The sequence below is a fragment of the Schistocerca cancellata genome, chromosome 8, assembly GCF_023864275.1.
Source record: "Schistocerca cancellata isolate TAMUIC-IGC-003103 chromosome 8, iqSchCanc2.1, whole genome shotgun sequence".
Lineage (NCBI taxonomy): Eukaryota > Metazoa > Arthropoda > Insecta > Orthoptera > Acrididae > Schistocerca > Schistocerca cancellata.
Window position 1 is genome coordinate 370,374,585 of NC_064633.1, and position 10,929 is coordinate 370,385,513.

The 10,929-nt window shown below is 42.1% G+C and overlaps 1 pseudogene; it reads right to left on the minus strand.

The window, feature by feature from the left end:
• Positions 1 to 548: 548 nt before the first annotated feature.
• On the minus strand, positions 549 to 596 carry LOC126096059 (U2 spliceosomal RNA; annotated as a pseudogene).
• Positions 597 to 10,929: the final 10,333 nt, after the last annotated feature.

Genomic DNA, 10,929 nt, shown 5'->3' on the forward strand with positions numbered 1-10,929 from the left:
ACAAAGCCTATGAAAGTGTCTTGATTTTCCTATAGGTTACCGCGCGGGGTATCCGCGCGGTCTAGGGCGTCTTGTCACTGACCGCGCAGCTCCCCCTGCCCCCCCCCTCCTCCTCCCCGTCGGAGGTTCGAATCGTCCCTCGGGTTTGGGTGTGTGTGTTCTCCATAGCGTAGGTTAGTTACGAGTACATTAAGTAGTGTGTAGGATTAGGGACTAATGACTTCAGCAGTTTGGTCCCATAAGATCTTACCAAAAATTTACAAAAATTTTTTCCTTTCAATTTTTTTTCTTTTCCATTCTTTTGAAAATGACGAATACCCCAAGCTATTGCTGAGTCTTGACAGATAGCAGCGTGGCAACTAATTTACCGAGTACAAATCTCCGCCCGTTACATGAGTCGTCTATAGACGATACCGAGTACCGACATCGAAGTATAGACACCGTTGGTCGACCGTTTGTGACAGGGCCACACCAGGAACAGATCCCAGACGGCTTGGCCCGAATGCCCCTCCGGCAAACAAGTTGGGCCCGTAACGTGTCAATTTCTGGTCCTGCAATGCAGGACGTATCAGATGTTAAGCTGATAAGAACAGATATTTCGATAAGAACACATACGTCACTCTGATCTTAACCAAATGGCTAAGGCTGTGATGCTTACTCGAGGTATTGCGGGAAAAAAAAACAAAAAAAACACCGAGACCGTCTATAAAAGAAACTGCAGGAGGCATTCTGTGTGGCATGGTTCAAATGGCTCTGAGCACTATGCGACTAAACTTCTGAGGTCATCAGTCCCTTAGAACAGAACTACTTAAGCCTAACTAAACTAAGGACATCATACACATGCATGCCCGAGGCAGGATTCGAACCTGCGATCGTAGCAGTCTCCCGGTTCCAGACTGTAGCGCCTACAACCACTCGGCCACACCGGCCGGCTGCGTGGCATGGATTCGACGCTTATTCTTGAAAAAAACCTGTTTTCTGTCCCAGAGAATATATTAAGTGGTGCCACTGTTTACATACAGATATAAAGGGTGATTTTATGATGGGTACGGACAAACGGAACAGGCACAGATAATGTTTTAAAAACATTAAATGTACGTACCGTTAGTCGCACAAACAAAGCAATATTTAGGAATCTCCCAATACTTTTTCAAAAATCAGAAACGTTCAGACGAAAAAAGGACATGTGTAACATGGTCATATTAGAAAGATTTGGATTCGTGATCTAGGAGTAACGTCTTTGACTAATAATCAGAACGGCCTAGGTCTCGGATTCGCACCGAGATATTGCTTAAATTCCGAGTAAAAACCATCAGCAGTGGCAGACCAAGGGTTCTGGAAGGACAGTCGTGAAGCGGACAGAGCTTCAGGGTAGTCTCTCGCCTGTGGGATGGGAAACGGAAACTAAAATGCGGGAGATTCAGCAAAGATCAACGGCATGAGGAAGTGGGAACCACTGCATTAAAGACACATAAGTTGTATTCAAAGGACATGTAGTCATTGAAAAAGTGTCATGATGGTCTTTCCATTGGCAAAAGATTCCGAATCAGACCTGCTGGACGGGACTGTCAACGAGGATGTGACCATCACAAAAGATGGAATAGACAACGAAGGGGTAGTATTGTAGGAGTCGGATCTTGCAGTGTCAGAAGTTTGAACATAGTAGGAAGGGTAAAAGATACGAAGAGGTCAGTGTAGACATAGTTGGAGTCAATGAAGTGAAAAGGAAAGGAGATGAAGATTTACGATCTGTCAAATGTAGGGTAATAACAACAGCAGCAAGCTGTATTCGATATGAATAGGGGAGTGGGGCAGTCAGTGAGCTAGCAACGAAAGTTCAGTTGTACATGTCGACTTGGCAAGAAGAATATGACGAGATACGGTATACAAGGTTATTTAACTTGTAATTCAATGTCTAAGGGAGATGAAACTAATAATCGTAGGAATTGAAACGATGTTGTACGGGAAGAAACAGATGACATGGTTACAGGAGAATATGTGCTTGGCAAAATTACTAAAAGAAGAGAAAGACTAACTTTTTTCCGCAGTAAATTTCAGGTGGTAGTGGCGAATACTTTGTTCAAGAATCACGGAGACACGTGAAGATTCTGTCTGGATTACTTCATGTTCTGACAGAGATTCCGAAATCAGGTAATGGATTGTAAACCGTACACAGGAGCATATATAGGCCCCGATCACAATTTAGAAAAGTTGAAGAGTAGTCTGAAATTTAACAGAATATTCAGGAAGAAACATCGTGGAATGAAATAGGAGTCGGTACTGAAGGCGTATGTGCGTTTCTAATTTTCTAGTTCAGTAGAAATTGTAGTAATGGCTACCACAGAAGTTATCTCAGTTGAAGTGTTATGGATATCTCTAATATTCACAATAGCCGATAGTAGACAGACAAATGTAGGTACAAGAAAGGTAAATGCGAAGAAATATTGGGTAAGAAAAGCGATACTTCAATTGACGGAGTACAGAAGGAAGTATAATAATGTTAAGAAAAAAACAGGATTACTGAAATATAAATCCCTTAAGAATGAAGTAGGAAATGTAGGGCAGCCTAAGGGAAAAGGCGGCTGGATAGGTACGGATAAATTGAAAAAGAAATTATCGTCAGGGGGGGGACTGACTCAGAAAGCAGAAAAGTCGAAACAACCTTCCGAGAAATAAAATGCAAGGCTTGTAACATTAATAGTGCAACTAAAATTCCATTGTTAAACTTAGAGGAGGGAGCAGATGGGACGTAAAAGTACAATGAAGCCTTCTATGAGGGGGAGGTCATGTCTGGTACCGTGATAGAAGAAGAGAATTGAGTCGATATGGAAGTCGTAGGAAATCCGTTATTAAAGTTAGCTATTAAAGAAGCTCTGGAAGACTTGAGGTAACATAATGCTTCAGGGAAATTCCAAAATCAATGGGGAAAGTGGCAACCGAACGACTATTCACGTTGGAGTGTAGCGTCGATGAACTGGAGACGTACCATCAGATTTTGGGATAAAAAATTTACACAATTTCGAAGATAACAAGAGTTTGAAACGTCCCCTTTGAAAACTTGTACAGGACTGCGCTTAAACTGACACACAATATTTTTTAGCGCAACGCAATCTGACTTTCAGAAATCCCTACAAAAGAATGGCCCTGGCTAACATTAACCTATACCTTTCACAAATCACTTACCTCACCAAAAATCTTCGTTATTCGAACTACTGCAATAGAGCGAGCGCTACTACTGCCAGCTAAATAAAAGATTCAAACTATTGAAGGCACTAACTACTGATAGATTTTAATAGAGAACAAACAATGTATTTACCTTAATAATCATAATATATATAGCAGTTCGTGCCATCCAGTCTTACAAATTTCAAATCTCCGCCATCTCTCTCCCCACATCCACCACTGCTGGCGGCTCACCTCCAACTGCGCAACGCTACGCGCTGTTAACAGCCAACTGCCGCTGCCCAACCCTACAATGGCAGACAACAATGCAAACTAGCCACAGACTGCACACAGCACAGCCAGTGATTTTCATACAGAGCGCTACGTAACGTTGCCAATAAGAAAACATAAACAGCCTACTTACATAGCCCCTATGCTCCCCACAAAAAATTTTACAAATTGTTTTGGGCAGTGCCCAATAATGATTTGATAATATTTTTCATAATTACAATAACAAAGATATCAAATGCACACACTTATTCATACAATGTTGGTCAAACGCTAAAATTTTCTCACAGTCCATAAAGACAGTCTTGATCATTCATCACAGTAAAATTGCAGTGTTTTTTTTTTTCAAAGTCTGAGTAGTAAAAGAGGATGCACACGGAAGTAGTGGATTTCCATGCCATCTTGAAGAAGTAGTGTTGTCCCTCCAACAGAAAGACAATGCTGACTCTTAACATGCTGACAGGTAATGGGCCTCAACAGAGCAAACTCAGCGCAGAGTCAGTCGAAGTTTTGAAGAAAATTGGTAGGTAGATCATCACAGAACAGACCACTGTAGTCCTGGTAGAGATTATGGTATTGGTGGGCCACCAGAGGTGCAGACCCACTGCAGTCCTTGTAGAAATAATGGTATTGGTGAGTCATCAAAGATGCAGACCCACTGTAGTCCTTGTAGAGACAGCCAGCAACCATCTGTTTGACAGTGCATTTTCACAGGCAACATTCACATTTTGACAAGCAGAAAATTTGTCTTGACTCATTTGAGAAAACGGTAAGGACCCAAAACTGAATCTACAGTATTTGTGAAATTGTGTCCTTTCTTTTAGGATTCCTGAGGCGAGCTGTTGCCGAGCGATCGATCGATAAAGCTTCCCTGTTCACTAATTGTTTCACTGCCTACGCCATTGTTTGCCTCCCGCTCCATTTCCCTATGCACAATTACCAAATTACTATGTTGAACATTAGTTAATTCATTACATGGTGGCGCTAACACACTGCTTTCGTCTTCACTGTCATTTCTCAGTTTACTTTGGAGCCTAGTATTACGTTTTTCACACGCCATTATTGTCACAATATTTCACACGACAACACAGAAAAACAAAATTTGAAGAGCAAAAATAGGGGAACACATTAACATAGCAGTGAAAATAATATCTAGTTAATTGCAAGCGCAGCTGCGAAATACTCGGTGCAAATCTACAAGCATGCCACAACTGTTTTACTGTAAAAGAATGAAAAACTACAACTACAAACGAAATTCTCTCTACAATTACGCGCTAGCAATAAACAATAGCTACACTAATTACACAAACTACAAGAAAAAAATCAGAAGATTCCAGTGAGGTATGCTCGGCTAAGGGTCGACATATGAAACGTCCCCTTTGAAAAATTGTACAGGACTGAGCTTAAACTGACACACAATATTTTTTAGCGCAACGCAATCTGACTTTCAGAAATCCCTACAAAAGATTGGCCCTGACTAACATTAACCTATACCTTTCACAAATCACTTACCTCACCAAAAATCTTCGTTACTCGAACTACTGCAATACAGCGAGCACCACTACTGCCAGCTAAATAAAAGATTCAAACTACTGAAGGCACTAACTACTGATAGGCATAGTTAGCAAATGAAAGATTTTAATAGAGAATAAACAATGTATTTACCTTAATAATCATAATATATATAGCAGTTCATGCCATCCAGTCTTACAAATTTCAAATCTCCGCCATCTCTCTCTCCATATCCACCACTGCTGGCGGCTCACCTCCAACTGCGCAACGCTACGCGCTGTTAACAGCCAACTGCCGCTGCCCAACCCTACAATGGCAGACAACAATGCAAACTAGCCACAGACTGCACACAGCACAGCCAGTGATTCACATACAGAGCGTTACGTAACGTTTCCAATAAGAAAACATAAACAGCCTAGTTACAATATAATTGCGTAGGCTTCCGCGGCCAGAGTCAGTCGACATAAAAGTTTTCTGGGTTTGGTACCGCGTCATAATGTAAAAACTACTGCTGCTATAGAAAAGCCAACGTTTCGGCCACGATTGCAGCGGCCTTCTTCTGGGTCTAATGGTGCGTTCTAGCTATGCAGTGTCCTTTATATTTTGTTGTTAGTGTTCACTGCGCATGCCATTACGTCATAATTTTAAAAAGGTAGTTGGTTTATTGGTCACTTAAGGAAGAAGGAGAGGGAACTTTATTTTAATAGGTTATTGCGGTGGAGGGAGAACATGACCTCTGTTGTCCATTGGCTCTTGTGTTATGTGCCATGATTGGTGGCTACCGTCGAATGAGAAGTTTGCTGTGTGTTTACCAGCTGCTGGCGAGACTTGCAGGCCAATAGCAACGCGCATTCGGGAGCACGAGCGTTACATTCGTCTAGGGCAACACAATAAATCCGCAGTGGCAGAACATCACCTTGACTGCGGAAAAGAAATAAAATTCAGCGAAGCCTGTGTGTTGGCCAAACAGCCAACTAAGACGAAACGCAAAATCAGAGAGGCCATCGAAATTCTCAAACACCCTAATAACATGAACAGGGAGGATGGACTCAGGCTTGCCCCATCTTGGCTGCCAGCAATCAGAGCCCAACAGACCGCACTGTCAACACGAGGCACGAGCACTACCGGCGAGTAACTGCCGCCGCGCGGCCGACGTCCAGCAGCTGGTAAACACACAGCAAACTTCTCATTCGCACCATTAGACCCAGAAGAAGGCCGCTGCAATCGTGGCCGAAACGTTGGCTTTTCTATAGCAGCAGTAGTTTTTACATTATGACGCGGTACCAAACCCAGAAAACTTTTATGTCGAGCCTACTTACAAGTTGATAAATGTGAGAACTATCGTACAAACAGGTCAACAGCCATGCATCTGAACTCAGGATAAGAATAGTTCGGGGTCCTATTAGATTATGAGTTCTGTTGAGGGCAGGTAAGGGCAGTTTTGATGCTGCGTTTGTTACGGGCAGGACGACTGAGGCAAAATCGAGATATGATCAGGGGGCCTGTCGATTCAGAAAAAGCGTTCGACACTGTAAAATTGTCGAATGTGCTCCAAATCTGAGAGAAATAGAAGTAAGCTACAGGGAAAGACGGTTGAAATACAATGAATACAAGAATGGCTCTGAGCACTATGTGACTTAACTTCAGAGGTCATTAGTCGCCTAGAAATTAGAACTAATTAAACCTAACTAACCTAAGGACATTACACACATGCATGCCCGAGGCAGGATTCAAACCTGCGACCGTAACGGTCGCTTGGTTCCGGACTGTAGCGCCTAGAACCGCACGGCAACTCGGGCCGGCAATGAATACAAGAACCAAGAAGGAACAATAAGTTCGGAAAACCTAGAACGAAGTTTTTGAATTCAAAAGGGTGCAAGATAGGGATGTAGTCTTTCGTTATTACTGTTCGGTCTACAGACAGAAGAAGCAATGACATTAAAAGGTTTCAAGAGTGAAATTTAAATTCGAGGGAGAATGATATGAACGGTGAGATTTGCTGATGATATTGCTGTCACAGTGAAAGTGAAGAAGAATTGCTGGATCTGTTGAATGGAGTGAACTGTCTAGTGTGTTCAGAACATGTACTGAGAGTAAATAGGAGGAAGACAAAAGTAATAAGAAGCAGCAGAAATGAAAATAACGAGAAATTTCACATCAAAATAGGTGATCACGAAGTAGACGAGGTTAAGGAATTGTGTTACCTTGGAAGCAAAAATAACTCGTACCGACTAAACAAGGCAGACACAAAAAGCAGATTGGCACCGACACAGAGGGCGCTTCCTGCAAAGAGAAGCCTACTGTTATTAAACATAGGCCCTACTCTAGTGAAGAAATTTCTGAGAATGTATGTTTCTAGCACAGTGCTGTTTGGTAGTGAATGATGTAGAATGGGAAAACCGGAACACAGCAGAATCGAAGTGGTTGATTTGTGTTCCTTCAGAAGAACACTGAAAATTAGGCGTACTGATGAGGTAATAAATGTGGAGGTTCACCGGAGAGTAGAAGAAGACGGTAACATATGGAAAACACTGACAAGAACAGGATGATAGGACATATGTTAAGACATCAGGGAATAGCCTCCACGGTATTAGACCGGAGGTGTAGGGGAGGACAGCAATTGGAATAAATACAACAAATAATTTAGGACGTAGTGGGCAAACGCTACTCTAAGATGAAGAAAGTGCAGAAGAGGAATTTGTGGCAACACTTTCATTTGGCTTGCCCAACAGTGCTACTCTTTTAGAAGTAGTGTGGGAATAGCGCCGTCATTTTCGAGTGCATAAAGGCATTTTTGCATCATACATGTTTGGCAATATTTAAAAGCCTCATCAACTGTCACTGTAACAATTGTTATTTTGTTTAAAAATCGATAAAACAGCTTTTGCAGTACTGCAGTGTCCTTTTTTTTTGTCATCAGTCTACTGACTGGTTTGATGCGGCCCGCCACGAATTCCTTTCCTGTGCTAACCTCTTCATCTCAGAGTAGCACTTGCCACCTACGCCCTCAATTATTTGCTTGACGTATTCCAATCTCTGTCTGCCTCTACAGTTTTTGCCCTCTACAGCTCCCTCTAGTACCATGGAAGTCATTCCCTCATGTCTTAGCAGATGTCCTACCATCCTGTCCCTTCTCCTTATCAGTGTTTTCCATATATTCCTTTCCTCTCCGATTCTACGTACAACTTCCTCATTTCTTATCTTATGAGTCCACCTAATTTTCAACATTCGTCTATAGCACCACATCTCAAATGCTTCGATTCTCTTCTGTTCCGGTTTTCCCACAGTCCATGTTTCACTACCATACAATGCTGTACTCCAGACGTACATCCTCAGAAATTTCTTCCTCAAATTAAGGCCGGTATTTGATACTAGTAGACTTCTCTTGGCCAGAAATGCCTTTTTTGCCATAGCGAGTCTGCTTTTGATGTCCTCCTTGCTCCGTCCGTCATTGGTTATTTTACTGCCTAGGTAGCAGAATTCCTTAACTTCATTGACTTCGTGACCATCCATCCTGATGTTAGGTTTCTCGCTGTTCTCATTTCTACTACTTCTCATTACCTTCGTCTTTCTCCGATTTACTCTCAAACCATACTGTGTAGTCATTAGACTGTTCATTCCGTTCAGAAGATCATTTAATTCTTCTTCACTTTCACTCAGAATAGCAATGTCAACCAAGAATCGTATCATTGATATCCTTTCACCTTGTATTTTAATTCCACTCCTGAACCTTTCTTTTATTTCCATCATTGCTTCCTCGATGTACAGATTGAAGAGAAGGAGCGAAAGGCTACAGCCTTGTCTTACCCCATTCTTAATACGAGCACTTCGTTCTTCATCGTCCACTCTTATTATTCCCTCTTGGTTGTTCTACAGATTGTATATGACCCGTCTCTCCCTATAGCTTACCCCTACCTTTTTCAGAATCTCCAACAGCTTGCACCATTTTATATTGTCGAACGCTTTTTCCAGGTCGACAAATCCTATGAAAGTGTCTTGATTTTTCTTTAGCCTTGCTTCCATTATTAGCCTTAACGTCAGAATTGTCTCTCACGTTCCTTTACTTTTCAATAAAGCCATACTGATCGTCACCTAGCACATTCTCAATTTTCTTTTCCATTCTTCTGTATATTATTCTTGTAAGCAGCTTCGATGCATGAGCTGTTAAGCTGATTGTGCGATAATTCTCCCACTTGTCAGCTCTTGCCGTCTTCGGAATTGTGTGGATGATGCTTTTCCGAAAGTCAGATGGTATATCGCCAGACTCATATATTCTACACACCAACGTGAATAGTCGTTTTGTTGCCACTTCTCCCCAATGATTTTAGAAATTCTGATGGAATGTTGTCCATCCCTTCTGCCTTACTTGACCGTAAGTCCTCCAAAGATCTTTTAAATCCGATTCTAATACTAGATCCCCTGTCCCTTCTAAATCGACTCCTGTTTCTTCTTCCATCACATCAGACAAATCTTCACCCTCATAGAGACTTTCAATGTATTCTTTCCACCTATCTGCTCTCTCCTCTGCATTTAACAGTGGAATTTCCGTTGCACTCTTAATGTTACCACCGTTGCTTTTAATGTCACCAAATGTTGTTTTGACTTTCCTGTGTGCTGAGTCTGTCCTTCTGACATTCATATCTTTTTCGATGTCTTCACATTTTTCCTGCAGCCATTTCGTCTTAGCTTCCCTGCACTTCCTATTTATTTCATTCCTCAGCGACTTGTCTTTCTGTATTCCTGATTTTCCCGGAACATGTTTGTACTTCCTCCTTTCATCAATCAACTGAAGTATTTCTTCTGTTACCCCTGGTTTCTTGGCAGCTACCTTCTTTGTACCTATGTTTTCCTTCCCAACTTCTATGACGGCCCTTTTTAGAGATGTCCATTCCTCTTCAACTGTACTGCCTACTGCGCTATTCCTTATTGCTGTGTCTATAGCGTTAGAGAACTTCAAACGTATCTCGTCATTCCTTAGTACTTCCGTATCCCACTTCTTTGCGTATTGATTCTTCCTGACTAATGTCTTGAACTTCAGCCTACTCTTCATCACTACTATATTGTGAACTGAGTCTATATCTGCTCCTGGGTACGCCTTACAATCCAGTATCTGATTTCGGAATCTCTGTCTGACCATGATGTAATCTAATTGAAAGCTTCCCGTATCTGCCGGCCTTTTCCAAGTATACCTCCTCCTCTTATGATTCTTGAACAAGGTATATGCTATTACTAGCTGAAACTTGTTACAGAACTCAATTAGTCTTTCTCCTCTTTCATTCCTTGTCCCAAGCCCATAATCTCCTGTAACCTTTTCTTCTACTCCTTCCCCTACAACTGCATTCCAGTCGCCCATGACCGTTAGATTTTTGTCCCCCTTTACATACTGCATTACCCTTTCAGTATCCTCATACACTTTCTGTAACTGTTCATCTTCAGCCTGCGACGTCGTCATGTATACCTGAACTATCGTTGTCGGTGTTGGTCTGCTGTCGATTCTGAGTAGAACAACCCGGTCACTGAACTGTTCACAGTAACACACCCTCTGCCCTACCTTCCTATTCATAACGAATCCTACACCTGTTATACCAGTTTCTGCTGCTGTTGTTATTACCCGATACTCATCTGGCCAGAAACCCTTGTCCTCCTTCCACTTCACTTCACTTACCCCTACTATATCTAGATTGAGCCTTTCCTTTTCCTTTTTCAGATTTTCTAGTTTCCCTACCACGTTCAAGCTTCTGACATTCCACGTCCCAACTCGTAGAACGTTATCCTTTCGTTGATTATTCGATGTTTTTCTCATGGTAACCTTCCCCTTGGCAGTCCCCTCCCGGAGATCCGAATGGGGGACTATTCCGGAATCTTTTGCCAATGGAGAGATCATCATGACACTTCTTCAATTACAGGCCACATGTCCTGTGGATACACGTTACGTGTCCTTAATGCAGTGGTTTCCATTGCCTTCTG